The 17,410-nt window shown below is 43.5% G+C and overlaps 1 protein-coding gene across 1 annotated transcript in view; it reads right to left on the bottom strand.

Annotated features, from left to right (window-relative positions):
* Nucleotides 1-17,410, bottom strand: part of NTM (neurotrimin) — a 1,227,126-nt gene that overhangs the window by 1,068,513 nt on the left and 141,203 nt on the right. The window contains exon 2 of the mRNA XM_073022378.1: nucleotides 12,780-12,903. The gene's annotated coding sequence lies outside the window, so the exon portion shown is untranslated. The remainder of the gene's footprint in view (nucleotides 1-12,779; nucleotides 12,904-17,410) is intronic.

Here is a 17,410-nt window from a genome sequence, read left to right as displayed (position 1 = left end):
AGAACCTCAGGCCTCTCCCAGGCTTCCTGCCCTGGAAACTTCAGGCAACAAGACCCCAGGTGCTGCTCCAGCATATCCAGGCTCAGCGACTCTCCTCTCTTCCCAACGGGTCCTGCGCATCTGCTGTTGCTGTGGAGAGCTGTGGACCTGAGTGAGCTGCGAGGCGGGGGACAAGGGAGAAAGACTAACCTTTCATTTTTCCTCTTTACAGCAAACGTTTCCCCAGTCTATTGCTCTTCCTTTTATTTTAGTTTTGTTCATTTTTTATGAATATATTTTTGGATCCTATTAATATTTAAAAGATTGTGATGGTGGGAGCCTGCCTTGGCTCTTACTTGGGAACAAATCGCATCCCTCCACCCCCCACCCCTCCCGCTTTGGCTCTGTCGCCAGCACCTCTGCAGGCCGCCCTCCTCTGAGTCTGTGATTTCAGCAGCTCAGAGACACGCAGTTTTAGCAGCACCACAGAGGGGTGGAGCGGAAAGACTCCGCGCCCAGCTTCTGCAGAGCAGTTCCACGCACTGTGGGAGAGCAGGGAACTCACACCTGCCCTAGCGGTGATAGGGCCCATCGTGCAGGACTTCATAAATATTTAAGAATGAGCACTTTGTAAAAGAAGAGTATTATTAAGCGTGGTGCCGCCAGCCGCTTCAAATGTGCCCCGTATATCAAGAGCTGCTAATGCTCTGTGGACAGAACCCTTTTGCAATAGCCCTAGGCAAATCAACTCCTTATCTTTTAAGGGAGTGGGGAAATAATTTAGAGGAATTTGTAAACATTTCTGACCCTCAGAGGAAGTAAGCTGGATCCTCTCCTAATAGAGAATGGCATTCCAATGAATCATTTATCTAAGACAGAAAAAGCAGTGACCAGAAAGAAAAAATATATGTACACGCCTCTCCCACCCCTGCATCCCCGGGATGTCCACAGCGAGCAGCAGCTGCCCGGCCAGTGTTTAGTGAGACTTCTTTTATTCTGGTGCTACCAGATGAATCTCTTATCGCCCTGGAAGCCAGTCCCAGGCCACTTATTTCAACACTTCAACCTTTAATGATACTGGTTCAGTTTTCTTTACTCTATGGATTGGATACACCACATTGCAATTCAAATCACCCCAAACACCACAGTAAGCATGAGGTGATCACATTTCTTCCTAAGTGTAAATGGCTCTCCACAGGGGACTCATTCTGGGAGCTAGGGGCTGGGACAGCATTGCCCTGGCAACTCCTTTTTTCCCCAGATGATCATCACTGGAGGTAAATGCTTGCAAGATTAAAGTCTCCAATCCACGTAGCACAAACTCCTGTTAGCTCAGGAAAATATCCTCCATTGGCCATCTTTAGTATAACCCATAAATCACAAGGGACTGTAAAATGAAAGGGGGGTGTGTGTATGCATATCATGCTTATTACATTTTCCCAGTAAAATTCTGCTTTCTTTTATCTCATGATAACCCTCCTTGTGAAGAGTCTGAAAAGTTAAATTGACTAGTTCAAGGTTACCCATATAAGCTCGCAAAACAGCACTTGGGTGCTGGCTATTATAAAATACTTCCTCCTAAGGCCTACCAGGAAAGAAACTGACTTCAGAACCCTTCTGTAGATTGTATTTCTGTAAGAATAAACATTTCCGTGGAACTCACCTTTCACATGCAGGAGGAGGATCCTAGACTATGCACCTGAATGTGAGCCCCTTAAGAAAAGTAGGGGTCCATTGGCCTTGTCACAAGTGGTTCTGCATTTCAGTCAGTAAATTGCCCAGAGCATGATCAATTGCCATTTGTTTGCTGGGAACAGGTAGAAGAACACAGAGAAAATGCTGGTGTGCTAACTGAACCACATACCAGCTTACCCCACAAACCTAGCCTACATATTCATGAGCAAGCACTTTCCAATGTATATGCTTTATTCCAAGTTGTAATCAAAAAGTTCATTTTTAAGTTAGTTGCTTGGGACCTGGAATAAACTTTCCCATAGAAACGATGTTATAAATAGTGCTCTAGCCTAGCCCACAAATGCACATCTAGCTCAAAATGTGGTACTGGTATTATAGAGTTGCAAGGAAACTTTGTAGAAAACAACAGTGCAATACCCGTAATTAAACCAAACAGTAGAACAATAAGATAAAATGTTTCTCTCCCTCTCCCTCTCTCTCTCTTCCTCTCTCTTTCACATACATACACACACTCTGTCTCTCTCTCACACACACATACACACACACGCAAACACGGAAGTTCATTCTTGAGGAAAGTAAGATTAACTGGACAGGAATGAGGAGGTAATGGAGATGGTGCGGTGCTCTTGAAGGAGGCTTTGGGTTATGTCAAGAGCTGTTGAGGCTGATGGTTCAGGCTGCTGAATGCGTCTCATTTCACTTCAAAGCTTATGCCTCGCCTTTTGCTTGATACAGGCGTATAGCTGGCACCACTTCTACTTATCCCCCATAATTAAAGTCGGGTTTTGCTTTTCCCTTACTGATTGAGAAAGGGAGCAAGAGAAACAGGGTGAGGCATGGAGGAAAATAAGGAGAGAGGCCAGGAAGACAAAAGGGGAGAGACATTTTCTTGAAGCAACTAAGCAAGGGATCCAAACGAAGAGGAAAAATTAGAAGTTTAAAGAACATCTGTATTTGTGAGTGAAAGATCAGCCCAGAGGTGTCAGATGAATCAATCATAAGATGGAGAGTGGGGAGAGAGGAAGAGAGAGAAGAATATGTCTACTCCCATGAAGAGGGGGCGACACCTTAAGCAGTGTTTTTGCAGATAGTTAGAGGACAGGATCTTTGTTGTTGATTGACACCAGTGAGACAGGGGACCGCCTTGGGGTGAAGCGGGGCAGGTAAGGATAATGAACAGCTGCCCCTCCACTCAGGAGGGCCTGTGCTAACTTCAGGACCTAAAAGACAGCTCTGACGTTACTGGAGGTGAATGATCTCCTTGTGTGTTATCATCACCATCATTTCTTCCATCATCTAAGTATGTCCCAGTCATCCAGTCTTCCCAAGTGGCCCTCTCCAGTTAGACAGTCCAGCACAGTCCTCCAGATTTCCAAGTCCCCTGGGCTCCCAGTCTCCCTCTCTCTTTGCCTCCCTCCCTCCGCCATCCTAGCTCTGCATTTCTTCACCTCAGTCATCTCCTCATGCCCCAAAGATCCATTCTCAGGGATGGCTGTTTTGGAGAAACGAGGGATGACTCTAAGAGAAACAGTATCAAATTCAATTCCAGATGCCACTATTCCCAAATAGTCACTGACTCATCTGGGAGCACAGCGGCTCCCCTCTCCCCTGTCTTTGGGAATTGCCCTGAAGCCACATTTTGTCCTGTCCTCTATCCCTAGAGCACCTATCATTGTCAGACTACCTAGGCTTCTGGGGTGCCTAAGTTCCCTTCCTTTCAACGCAACTTCCAATAACTTTCAGGACAATACCAACTTATTACTATGTAAAAGCTTATAATTGTCCCCATCATGCCCATGTAGGGTTCAGTGGGTGCATGTTACCAAGCTTCCCCACTGTCCTCTGCTCACTGCAAGAGAAAAGACAATAGCCATGTGAAAGAATTCTCAGAACTGCAGCCACCATGGAATACAGATCATGCCCTGCATGGCCCTTGCTCTGGGGGCCTGACCCGTTAGTAGGAGGTCCTGCAAAATGGTGGGAACAGGGAGAGAGGTGAAGACAGAATTTTGTCTTCCAAGCAAGATGGAGATGATGACATGGGATGGTTTGTATGAAAGAAACAACCTTGGGGGAAGGGACTCTAGAAGCTCCCAAAGGTCACTGAGTGCTCAGGAACCCTGGGCTCTGTTGAAGATCTGGTAAAGACTTAAGAGATGCAAACCTGGAATTCCAGTTTGGACTGTACTGCTTTAAACGTGACACAACTCTCTGGTCCAGGCTTCTGTTTTAGTATGCAGAAGGATTTAATTCTTTTTTGTCTCAATCCTCCACTGCAGACTGGGCTTTGGAGTCTAACCCAAAGGCCTATTAATTGCCTTTCCTAAACAAAAGAGTCATCTTCCCTGAGATAAAACTCTACTCCCTTATAATGCACAAGTGGATGAAGTCATTTTTTTTTTTAAATAGCAATCTTTTGCCTTCAGCTTACACTTATTCTCTGTGTTCCTCTACAATTCACACAGAGCTCCCATATAGTCTCCCCCTGATAACCCTCACCCCAAAAACAGATTCTTATTATTCACGTAGTAGCTGCTTAATAGTAAAAATATTTTAATCTCCACCGAAAGAAAGTAAAACAGGAAAATATTGCCACCTGCAATGCTGGATCAAAGCTGAATGACAGTTGTCTTCCCATGACTGGCTGTTAGACCTGCGGAGGGTGAGAGCAAGCAGGAGGCAGGAGGACTAGGTACCTGTGGGCTGGACACACAGGGTCACCTGGAGCCGGGCTCAAGGGCACTAGGAAATTGACTCTACCTGCCATTGTTAAGAACACAGAACGTGGCAGGTCCTCTTGGCGGCTCTGCAGACCCTCCCTAGTCTTATTCTCTCCAGCCTGATCTCCTGAACCTCCAGCCTGATCTCTTGAACCATGGTGAGTCCTTTATTTTCCTGACTTTATGGCTTAACTTAGCTGTGTTATGAACTGAATGTTTGTGTCTCCCTCAAAATTGATATGTTGAATTATAACCTCCAGTGTGATGGAGGTGGGGCCTTTGGGAGGTAATTAGAGCATGAGGGTGGAGAACTCAGGAATAGGATTAGTCCCCTAATAAAAGAGACCCCAGAAAGCTCTCTCATCCTCTTTTGCCATATAAGGATGCAGTGAGAAGACAGATGTCTAAACCAAGAAGCGAGAAATGGACCCTCATCAGAACACAGTCTGCTGGCCCCTTCATCTTGGACTTCCAGCCTTCAGAACTGTGAGAGATAACTGTTAGTTATTCATAAGCCACCCAGTTTATGGTACTTCGTAATGACAGCTTGCAATGACTGACAGCTGCCTTCCGTTTTCCTCCCCTTACTTCATACTTGGCTTGACAAAGTTGGGTGTGGCAAATAATTTGGGGGTGGGGATTTTTATCTTGAACTTCCCTGACCCTCCAAGTCCCACTGTGGTAACTGAGCAGAAGGCTACCAAGTCTCCTTTTTTGGAATATCTACTTTAAGATTTCATTTGTGAAGACTGAAAAGAGTGAGCTGCAGATTTCATTTTGCTGTTATTTTAGTAGTGAATCCTAAATATAAAAGGATTATTCTGAAAGCAAGTTTACATGAATTTTGTAAAGAAAAAAACACACCAGATCTATTGTCAAGAAAAATATAATTAAGTGATGTAAATGCAATTGACTAATTTGAAATCAATTAATTTGACCTGGCTTACAATAATACAGAGTTACAATACCCCAAAAAATTCTGTTATGTTTTCTTTATAATCACACGTAACTTTAAATGCTCTTCACAGAGTGACAAGATAGAAAAATTGAAATTGTAGTGGAGATGCCAAGATGCAGTAGGTAGAACATTCCAAAGTAAGTGGTCAGACAGTGTAGATTACACAAGGAAATTAATAAAAACTCTGCACAGTGCTACACTTTTCCCGCTTTCAGGATGTAAAGGGTTAAGGGAGGGTATGATGAGTTTTCCTTTACCAATAGCTATCACTATGCTTTCAGACTCAGCCTCTGGGGGTATTGGGTGGAGTGGCTTCCTTCTTTTCCCAAGAGATGTTGTGAGGCTGAGTTTCCAGTGGTCAGTGTCAGGGCAAGTGGCCAGAACCTGACTCACAAGGAAAGGTGGAATAGGAGGGTGGCCTCCAATTAGCCTGCACTCCCAGCTAGTCCGAGTGAGCAATGCTTCTTCTGCTCAGACATGGCCATGCCAGAGCAAGAGAGCTGGGCCTGACCTCCTTTGAGTCTTGCCCAAGAAGGCTCCCACCAGAGTGTGGGAGGAACACAATCGTAAGGAGCATCCGTGGGACCTCATGCTGTTGTTTTGCCATGAACATGCACCTTTCCTCAGCTGCCAGGGCCTGATTGCTCTATGGGGAAGGGAAGGACACCCCTGTTCCTGTGACCATCCTTCCTCCTAGGTTCCTCTGCCCAGCCCCATCAGAGGCTGCCTTCAAGTTCCAAGTGGGTTGGGAGGAAGGTTACTGTCACGCTGGTGCAGGGTTGATCTGATATTAAATTCAGTTCAGAATGGTGATGAAAATCCTAGACTGCATATTCTAATTCCCAAACTCAGTTTGCATTTGTAACTTAAATAGAAGATCCGTTGCTTAAGAACCAATGTGATATTGAACCAGCCAGCCACAGTGCTGTCACAGAGATTGCTTACTGCCTGTGTTCATTCTGACTGGCCAGTGTGCATACCTGCTTAAGAGTGAGCAAAAATGTCATGAGCCTGTCAGGATTTTCTTCAAATACAGGTAGAGATTATAATAGTGTAAAGAAAAACCTTTTAAAATATTGAATAAAATGTGAGATTTCAAGCTTTTTAGACCGACTTAATGTACCTCAAACTTGTTTACATGCTCTTTTGTATTTTTTTCATGTGCTATTTAATATATGTTATTGGTGTCATCTTTTGGATTTCAAAAGATAATACAATCTAGCATATGCTGAAATTGGGTAGGAATGAAAGACCACTAAGAGACAGGAGTAATTCAGGAGTTAATAATCATTTAAAACGGTTTTTCAAACTATCAATTATGATCCATTAATTAGCTATGAAATAAATCTAGCAAGCTACGGCTGAGTGTTTTTGTAAGTGAAATTGAATAGATGAAATAAAATAGAAAAAGACAGATTAGAATATAAAATGTCAGAGTACATCCTCCATCGTAAGATTAAATGTTATTCAGTGATGCTTTTGTTTGTTATATGTGTATGTGAGTTTATAGTTCTGTGTGTGTTCTGAGCTGAAGCTATAAAATCTATTTCATACTGTGCTTCAGTCAAAAAAATTTTGAAAGCATCTGAATTCCAGCATATACAAAATCCATTAAAAAAAAAGTCAGGAATCAAAGGCATAAAGGCAGCATGAGAAATAGCATAGAACAAGGAAAAGGGAAGAATACATGTAGGGATCAGACAAGTTCCCGGTTTCTGCAGCCAACCCCTTTTCATTCTATTTTTCTAGAGTAGAAGGTAGTGCACTCACCCAGAGCTCCTTAAAAGACATCTTACTCATTTCACCTTTGTCAACAGAAGGAAAGAAGGAAAGGAGAAAGAAAGGGTAGGATAAAGACAAAAGAGAAGGAAGAAAGGGACAAAATTAAAAAGCAAGCATGTTAGTGAGGACAGTGGGGAAACTGTCACCCCCATCCCCCTTTTAAAACAATCTCCACCTACTCAGGATCTGGGGGACGTGTGCCTCTAAAAGCCCACTTTGAAATGAAGGAAGTTCCAAGTTACAATTAATGAACAGCACAAACCACTTTGCAGTGTTGTCACACATGACATATAAAAGGTTGTGATACTAACAAAGTGATTGCACTATATGGAATGCCCTGGTAATTAACCTTATACACTGTTTTATTGAACACTCATCTTGTGCTGATCAAGTCAAACTGACACGTTTCGATAGAGTTTGCAGGAATATTTCACTACACATAGCATCTTCCCAGGGTTTACACTGTTTGAAGAAGACACTACCATGCAGGATGAACTACACTCAGGGCCACCACTTTGTGCTGAGTTTAGGTGGCACCTTTCCCAGTGCATGCAACATGAATGGCACTCCCTGGAGTCCTGAAACACAGTGGTCCTGACTACACATGGCTGGGGCTCCAGGGCTTCTGCTACAGTGCCCCCTGATGGCCAGAATCCCACCTGCATCTGGGCATTGAGTGCCGGGTATTGATTTTTGCCTCTATAGCAGGTCCCAGCTTAGTCTTCATGTGCTCCCACCATGGCCTTCTCCTGGGCTGCTGAGGTCTCTTGACTTCCAGGTAGTGAGTATGGCCTCATTTTTATAGTATCCCTAAGTCATCTGGTAGGCCTGATTCCAAGAAAATCTTTTTTTTTTTTTTTTTTTTTTTTTTTTTTCAGTTCACTGCCAACAAAAGTCTCACCCTATCTCCTCCCTCAAGTGTACTTTTTCAACGCCTGGGGAAGCCTCCAGAGCATCTGCAGTCAAACCCTTTCCAGCACGCCCAGCTCTCATTGACCTTCCTCTCAGCACTTAGGTTTTGCACCACCTAATTGAGCTCTCATTAACTGCTATCTGTGCTGCTCACTGTAGTTTCATGTATTGCTGTTAGTCTTGGCTCCTTAGAATGTGAATCCCACAGTCTTTGGTATCCTTTGCAGCAGCCAGCCCCCTGCAGTGCCTGAAAGTACTAGCCACACCTAGAGGTCAGTGGCAAGAAATTGGTTCTTTGAGCATCCTCCTCTTTATGTGTGAAAAGTGACTTCAGGACCAATGGATCCCTTTTGGAGAACTTATGAATGCTTTGATCATGGTTTCTGAAAACATGAAACAGAATATATATATATATATATGTGCTTTGCACACATAGGTTTTCTTAACACTGACCATTACCCTATTTGGTAGGTATTTTTTTCACCACAGTTTAACTGAAAAAGAAATGGAAAACCAAAGAGGTTAATTTCTCCAAAGCTGTACATCTAGCAAATGGCAGAGCCTGGACCCCAAGTCTGTACTCCTCAAGAAAATACTGTCTCTTATGTAGGTTATCCCTGTCTTAAACTTTAAATAACTAAGGTTTAAATGCCAAGGAGTCATTCCAGTTCCCCAGGAGGCCTGAGGACATTCCTTCCAGGGAACTATTAGCTAGTTATCCAGGAGCTAGAAGAGCTTCAGGCTGTGTCCCACGGTCTCACAGTGGGCACAGGTCTTTCATAAGAAAATCACCTATAACCATTGGGATGCCAGAAAGGCAATGGAAAAAGACATGATTCAAGTGAGTCACAAAATCTGGAGGAAAATAACAAAGAAATCCAGATTCAAAAGATTTAAATGAACAAATGAAGATACAATAGTAAGGTGAAGTCATTGAGGAAATACACGAAGCAGGTCAGAATGTATGGACAGCTTTCTACAGACTTGATACTCTTTTAGAAGGGCTATGGGCTCATTGCTACAGGAAACAGAACTCAAGGTATACATGGCCAGAAGTCTAGGTACTGCCAAACCCAAGTGAAGCTACAATAATGATTTTAAAATTGTATTGAGCATATATTATGCTGAGCACTGCATTCAACTTTTAATTTATGTATATTACCTAAACTAATGAAAACCTGGTGAGGTTGATTGCATCCACAAATGGGCATTGGTCTTCTAGCCAATAGGAATACAGCAGTGAACAAAAGAGATAACACTCTCTTTCCTGTTGGAGTCTACATCCTCAGAGGAATGCATTATTAGAAGTAAGATTATTCCTATATGACAGATAAGTAACCCAAGGCTTACAAGGGTTAAGCAACTTGTCTGAATCACACAGTTACTTGATTGCAGAAGGCTCAGGTTTAAATCCAAATCTGTCTGACTCCAAAGCCCAAATCGAGACCCACCCTCCACTGTCTGCAGCTGCACTTGGAGTACAGTGCCAGTTTAGCCAACTATAAGATCCCACTGTCAATTATCTTACTTACTGGAGCATTATACACACAGTTTTTATTGTCTATTCTGGCCCTTGATCATATTGTCATTTACTATTTTCTAAAAGTTTCATGGATGTAAGACTTGCTTGCCCACCTACATTGAAAATTCCTAGAAGGTTGGACAAGATAATATATTCTGCAGTATTCCCCAGAGGGCTGGGCAGATGCATTTCACACAGGTTTTAAGCACCTGTGAATATGCCAGGGCATAGTATACAGCACCATGGAAAATTTTTTTAAAAATCAAATAAAATATTGTTCTTGCCATCCACAGTCTTATAACTTAGTGGACATGTCATTAAAAATTGACTGATGGAACTGTAGTTTCAACAAATCCTGTTTTTGAGAATTCATGAAGGACTGGATAAGGTTTCCAAAGACAAGAAACAAATAAATGCAATGTATGTGTTAAAAAGGCAGGAAGGCGACTTGGAAAGTTAGAGATTGATAACAAAACCTAATTTTCCTATGAGAAAGCTCTCAGGGCAAATCAAAAGAGAATCAATTGGGAGACAGACGAACCGCAGAGTGCTGGGAAATACCAATGTGGCTTTGAAAGAAGCACATTGTGTCTGACCCATCCAGGTTACTCCTACCTCAAAGAAAAAGATGATTCTTGTAGAAGTTATGACACAATAAACATATTAGAGCTCAAGTACAGGAAGGTTGTTGATTCTGCCTATGTGACATCCTCATAAATAAGCTAACAAAATATAGCCTAGGAGACTGCCCTAGAAGGTGGGTGCACTCAAATGACTGTGATAACCAGCCAGCTGTCGGCCCAAGAAGCCAAGAAAGAGGCACTGGGGAGGAATGTGTCCTGAGTCCTGAAGTATGTACAACTTCCATTGATGACGTGGGTGACAGGAGCGAGGATGGGCTTATTAAGTCATGGGTGGCACTGGAAGTGGAATGCAGGTGGCTTCCTGTTGAACTGGCCTGGAATTCTCTATGGCTTGGGCAGGTCATTAAAGAAGTAGTTGAAAATGGGAACAGGTTAAATTATAATAAAGAAAGCATGTAGGGAAAATTTAACTTCTAATCCTTCTCTTTCTCTCTTGATTTTACTCCTGGGAGCCAAGGGCAAAGGAAGCCTTCACTTGAAGCCAGGGGCTTGGATATGCAAGGGTTGCCTGGCTTTCGATTGGGAGCTGCTGTACTGGGACCTTGGTTTTCTCATCTGTGCAATGGGGTAACAGTTAACCTGCTGCACAACCATCACCATGTGTGGATTAGCTCATTATTGATCATTCGAGACCCTAAAAATGCCAAGTGTTGCATAAATGCTAAGTATTATTATGCTTCACATAAAGGGCAAAGATTTTGACTTGGAAAGAAAATGGGAGGAAAAATTACAGAAGATAGAACAAGAACACACAGGAGAGAAGCTATTAGCCAGTTTAGGGAGTACAACTGCAAGGGCTTGAGCATCATAAAACATCTGTGGTCATTTCCACTCACCTCCAGTTACCGTGAGGGAGAAAGCAGTCTGTTGTCTTTAAGCAAAGAATAAGGAAAAGCAACAAAGTGAGCATTTGCCCTTGACAAGGTCAAGGAAATCTCTCAAATGTCATACAATTTAGGGTGTTCTAAATGAAGAAATTACTTAAGCTACCTGGGGGACTGTAGCCATTACACAAACCAACGTAAACAAGCCTCCAAAATCCAGCAACGAAGGATGCTTTGGTTCCATAGCAGACAGCTTGAAATTGACAAGTTTCCTAGGCTGCCCTTGAAACTCAATTTTCTGACACTCAGTTCATCCCAAATTAATGAAGACCCCTGTTCAACACCCAAAGTTGCCCTTTTGCGTTGCCCTCAAGAGCCCTTCCTGGGGTATAAAGAAGGCCATAAAGACAAATTCTAAATGTTGTAATATGATAAGGTGATGTCAATTAAATAAAATGCATTGATCTTAGTTAGAGGAGGGGAAGGGGCACTATAAATAAGTATTCCCCCGTTGGTCAGCTGAGCTACAAAAGGGTCAAAGGGATTAGGGGTGGAAGTTGCTCCGCAAGCCAATGCCATATGCAAAATAGAAACAATTTTCCCCATTTTTTTCCTCCCTAGTACCAACCACCTGCTATCTGAGGCATCCCTCTAATAAATTAAAAGAGCCTTGTCAAGTAGCTCATTCTATTATTAACTAGACATGTGTCTCTCCCGGGCTTCCTGGCAGATCAAGAAGACTGTCTGCTTTCTCCACAGGGTCCAAGGGCCACTTAGCTGAGCTCAGCAGCCTTCATGAAAGAAGGACAAGGAAGATAATGGCCTTAATTTGGCCAAGTAGCCCAGAAGAGGTCCAGTGCTAAACTATGTGATCACAGTCAGCGTGCTTTTGGTGCTGTCCCTCCCAGGCCACTCAAGGAAGCTGGTGCTGGCTGTGGGTCTGGGCAGTAGGTGAGTGAAAGTGATACAATTTGGGCCTGAAATATCCTATCTGAAGACCCATTGGACTTTTTACCTGACTACATAGCTCTGGAGACCTGACTAATAGAGAATTAATGTTCTGTCCTTGCAACCCAGTTGTCACAGGATAATGCAGAACAAATTAGCACATGCCCAGGCTACAAGGAAATCAGGACAGACAAAAACGAGACAGGCAGGATTCTAGACTACATTTTTGAAATGTGACCTCTCCTAAGACAGTTTGATGGGTCATTTCTGGGCACTTTGGTTTAGAAATAAATGTATATCTTTTTTTTTTTTTTTTTGAGACGGAGTCTCGCTGTGTCACCCAGGCTGGAGTACAGTGGCATGATCTCGGCTCACTGCAAGCTCTGCCTCCCGGGTTCACACCACTCTCCTGCCTCAGCCTCCCAAGTAGCTGGGACTACAGGTGCCCACCACTGTGCCCAGCTAATTTTTTTTGTATTTTCAGGAGAGAAAGGATTTCACCGTGATCTTGATTTCCTGACCTCTTGATCTACCCACCTCAGCCTCCCAGAGTGCTGAGATTACAGGCGTGAGCCACCATGCTCAGCCCAATAAATGTATATCTTCTTATGTCATGTTGGCAGGAAGAGAAAGAGGAAAGAAACAGTCAAGATGTCAGGAATCAGAAATGAATGCAGATGGGAACGTTACTCATATTAACTCAGTGACACTTGGGAGGCCCAACCACTTGAGCTCCATCTAGTCAGCTAAAGGAGCAGAAAATAACAAATATAGAAAGAAAATAACTTTACTTACATGTCTGAGAACACTGCCCTCCCCCACTAAACTGGGAGCATCTCCAAGGTAGTGGCCATTGAAAAAAATCTTTTCTGAAGCTTCTAGCACAGCATCTTACACGTAGTAGGTCTTCCACAGATGCCTGGGAATTAGCAAATGGTTAAATGTAGACTCCAAAATGCCCAGAAATTAAGCATAATAACCTAACAGTTTTTGAAAAAATAGAGGAAATCATGTTCTAATTTCATAAGTGCAACTTAGGCAAACCTACTAATAAACGTAACCTATGTTAGGGCCTTGGAGCCCTCTCCTTTAGAAGTCAATTTTCACAGGCCCCCCAGTCAGGGAGGGCACAGTGTGGAGCTGACAATAGCTGCTCCCGTCTCCTCCCTACTCATGTCTACTACTCAGGAAATCAAAGATCTGTGCAGCTGCTTAGGCCACCCTGAGCATAATTCATGTTGGTTTAGGATTTAGGCTTATAGGATTAGACTGATGATCATAAACCTTGCCCATTATAAAATTCTAAAATCATTATTAATCTTAAAATGAGTATAAAACCTTGGGCAAAACCAATAACAAATGCCTGCCAACTCTAAGACCAAGACGAAGCCTAAATCCTGTCTAATTTGGAGACCTCAGGCTGCAGCGGATTATGGAGAGAGGCTGAGGATGCTCCCTCCCTGGAGAGGATGAGGATGAGGAGGACAGCATCACTACTTCTGTCCAAAGCCAGGGACCAGTAAGGATCCTCCAGGCAGCTCTCTAGTCTGCAACCTGAATAGAGGGCTGGGGGAACTACTGTAGAATCAATACTACCAGGCTGAGGAATGCCCAAGGGAAAAAAGGAGCTGGGACCAAGGACAGAACCCAGGGAGGCAAGGGCTCTGTGACCTTGCTTAGTTACGGGCCTTGCAATGGCTGCTTGCTTTTCAGAGAGTGAAAGGTGAGAAATGGAAGAAAGTCATACATTGGCATTCCAAGGATGGGGAATATAATCAAATATGAAAGTTGCTTCTGACAAGATGGAATGTGAATTTGCCCATGCAGACAAACAATCCACTGCTGGCACACAGAGCAGGATGCAGAAATGAAGGGGAGGAGAGGCCAGTCTCAACTAGGGGTGTTTGATTTACAACTGAAGTTCAAAGTGATGATAATACCATGTTTTCACTTTTTAAATGGTTTTATCCTGTTTTTCCAGCCCATAAGGAATGCACCTTGGTGTCAACAAAACCCCTTTGTCTTTGTAAGCTATTTTGAAGCAAAATATCAGTAAATTACTTCCCAAACCACCACACAACTAGATCACGCTGAGAAAATGGGCTCTGCAAGAATGCAGTAAATTGTTTCTGTCACAGAAGAAAATACAACCAGTAGAAATCGTTATGGATGAGTCATTATGAGAAGGGGCCAAAAAAATTAACCTTCATCCGTTTTCTTTGTCTTTGTGCATGTAAGAGAGGCGGGGGTGTATATGTATGTGTTTATTTGAATTCACCAGCCACATGTAGGACCGGAGCTAGGAAGGATTTTAGAGATAAGCCCGGCCAGCCCCTTTGCTGACAAGGGTGGAGGAGGGAGAGGAAGAGAAAGAGCTGACTCCAGAAATGATATTGCTGAGAAGATACTTAGTATGATTGAAGGACAAGTGGCTCTGTGATTAAAGGAAGAGAGAGAAGAAAACTTTTATTCTAAAACATTTATTGACATTTATGAAGTAGCACCAAGCACAGAACTAAATGCTTTCATATGCTTGAGCTCTTCTAATTCTATTTCTTCCAAGGGCAGTCCTATTGGTTAGGACCTCCATTTTATAGATGAAGACATTGAAGTTTAAAAAGGTTGGGTGACTTGTCTGAAGCCCCACAGCCATGAAGTGACTGGGGCTGGGATTCACATCATTATGTTCTGATTTCAAGCCCGTGTCTGTTAGCCCATTTTCATACGACTCTGAAGAAATACCTGAGACTGGGTAATTTATAAAGTTGTTTAATGGACTCACAGTTCCACATGGCTAGGGAGGCCTCACAATCATGGTGGAAGATGAAAGAGGAACAAAGGCACGTTTTACATGGCGGCAGGCAAGAGAACATGTGTAGGGAAACTGCCCTTTATTAAACCATCAGATCCCATGAGACTTATTCACTATCACAACAACAGCATGGGAAAAACCTGCCCCTCATGATTCTATCACCTCCCACCAGGTCCCTCCCACAACATGTGAGGATTAAAGGAGCTACAATTCAAGATGAGATTTGGGTGGGGACACAGCCAAGCCATGTTACCATGCCTTCAAGCATGACACTATTCCTTTTCGGGTGAGCAATGTGCTGTGTGTGAAGCCTACTGTGAGCAAAAGCCAGCACCAGGCAGAATGGCTGGAGAATGTGAGTGTGAGCTGAGGTGTACATCTATGAGATTCAGAGGAAGTGATTGGCATTCCCCAGATTTGCACATGGACTTTCAGAATTTTCCAGTGAATCCTCAGTCCGCATGCAGCTCTCTCAACCCCTTCAGCCACTGGGAGGCCCTGTATAGGGACTTTGTAAAGTTCCCTGGGGCATTCTGAATTCACTTCACTAGGCTCCAGTCTCTCCTCTCTGCCAATACAAAATCCATTGCTGGTCACTTGGTAATGATTCCTCATATCCCCTCTATGCAAACAATGATAGAGAAAAATGCTCTATTAAAGTGTTAAACATCCCCTAACGTGTGGTAATTGATTTCACGTGTGGAATCAGGGACAGGCCAACACTGTGAGACAGTGGATTTGACACAGGCACTGTCTGATTTGATGAACACAGCAGTAAGGTGCTGGTTTCTGTGCAAGTGTTTGTTAATCATCTGGTAGACCTGGCCAAAAGGCCTGCTTCCACGTACCAGTGCCCTAGGTGGACAAGATAGGACACAGAGGGCCACCCTCCTCCCTGTCAGTAACTATTTCATTTCAGTAACTATATCAGTTTACAAGCCACATGAATTTGAGGGCTGTGTCCTGCTCCATGGATCTGCAGCATGAAGCCACCTCTGAAGTCAACCAGGCTGGGGAGACACTCTGAGGCAGATGGAGACCCACACAAGTTGCCCAGGGAGAGTCAGAGAGGAACGGAGGTTGTGGAAAGCAGCAAGTGGGGAGATGAGGACTGCACAGCAAAAACCATGTTCACTGTTCACCTACAGCAGTGCATCTGGAAGCCAACGTGTAAATCTGTCTAAAAGCCAAACGCAACAAGAGACATATGTACGTATGTTGCTGTATAGCTGACAAGGAGCTTCCACAGACATGACTCAGTTTGCATCTCCTCATCAATCTTGCAAGGCTGGTATTTTTGCCAACATAGAGAAAGAACTAGATTACTAATTCTCAAATGGGGTTGCATAGTTACCTGGGAATCTTTAAAAGAGAAACTGACACTCAAGACCCCTCCTTCCCACCCTCAACCCAGATTCCTATGTTTAAATTATCCCAAGTGATTCAAACATATGCCAGGTTGAGAGCCACTGAATTAGAAAAACGTGTGCAGATGGATTGATTGAAGACAAATGTATTCCAAATAGAGAAGGGCATAAAATTTAAATAAATAAATTTAGGACATAGGAGAGGAAGGACTAGAAACACAAAAACCTTTCAATCTGGCTTGGTCTGAGAGAAAAGGCTGAGGGATATGGATAAAGCCATGGGGTCAGTGCAAGGTGATCACATTCTGTGCTCTTAGTAGCAGATACTTCTCAGGTGACGTGCAAGGACCCAGAGTCAAGCATCCCCAATCCATATGATGTGGAGAAGAGAGGAGACAGGCACCTCTTCAGATGGAAGCTGTGCTCAGACCAAAGTCAAAACATGAGCACAAAAGAGGCCTGAGGAAAAGACTGTTCTCTGTCCTTGCTTTATACTCCACAGACTGACTTGAAACAATTTTTAGAAGTGTCCTTAACTCCTGGGGGACTCATTTAGCAACACACCGCTTCCTCTAATGAACTATGAATTGTGCTGATATTCTCATCTCCAGGCGATGAAGATACTCTCTGCAGCTTCTAGGTTTCAACAGGAACTTGGACAACTCCTACAGATTTGATGCATGAGTAGTACAATAATTATCATGATGATTATAATAATAGCTGCCATTTATCAACTCGGTGCCATGACTTTGTGCTGTGTTTTAGATGGGTTCTCTCCTCTTTCCCTTTTTTCTTTTCTTTTCCTTTTTTTTTTTTTTTTTTTTTTTTTTTGAAACGGGGTCTCACTCTGTCACCAAGCTGGAGTGCAGTGGTGCAATCTCGTCTCACTGAAACCTCTGCCTCCCAGGTTCAAGCGATTCCCCTGCATCAGCCTCACAAGTAGCTGGGACTACAGGTGTGCACCACCATGCCCGGCTAATTTTTCATATTTTAGTAGGGACAGGGTTTCACCATGTTGGCCAGGATGGTCTCGATCTCCTGACCTTGTGATCCCAAAGTGTTGGGATTACAGGCATGAGCCACTTGCCCAGCCCCTCTTTCCCTTTTCTTATACACCACCTTAGACGGTAGAGACCATGAACTTCCCCTTTTGCAAATGAGAAACCTGAGTCTCAGAGAGGGAAGTATGGTGCTCAATATCACAAGTCTGGCAGGCCCAGATGGGATCTAGACACACCTGGCTCCAA

This window comes from Chlorocebus sabaeus, chromosome 1, assembly GCF_047675955.1.
Source record: "Chlorocebus sabaeus isolate Y175 chromosome 1, mChlSab1.0.hap1, whole genome shotgun sequence".
In the NCBI taxonomy this organism is placed as follows: domain Eukaryota; kingdom Metazoa; phylum Chordata; class Mammalia; order Primates; family Cercopithecidae; genus Chlorocebus; species Chlorocebus sabaeus.
This window is presented reverse-complemented; position numbering and strand designations above follow the sequence as displayed.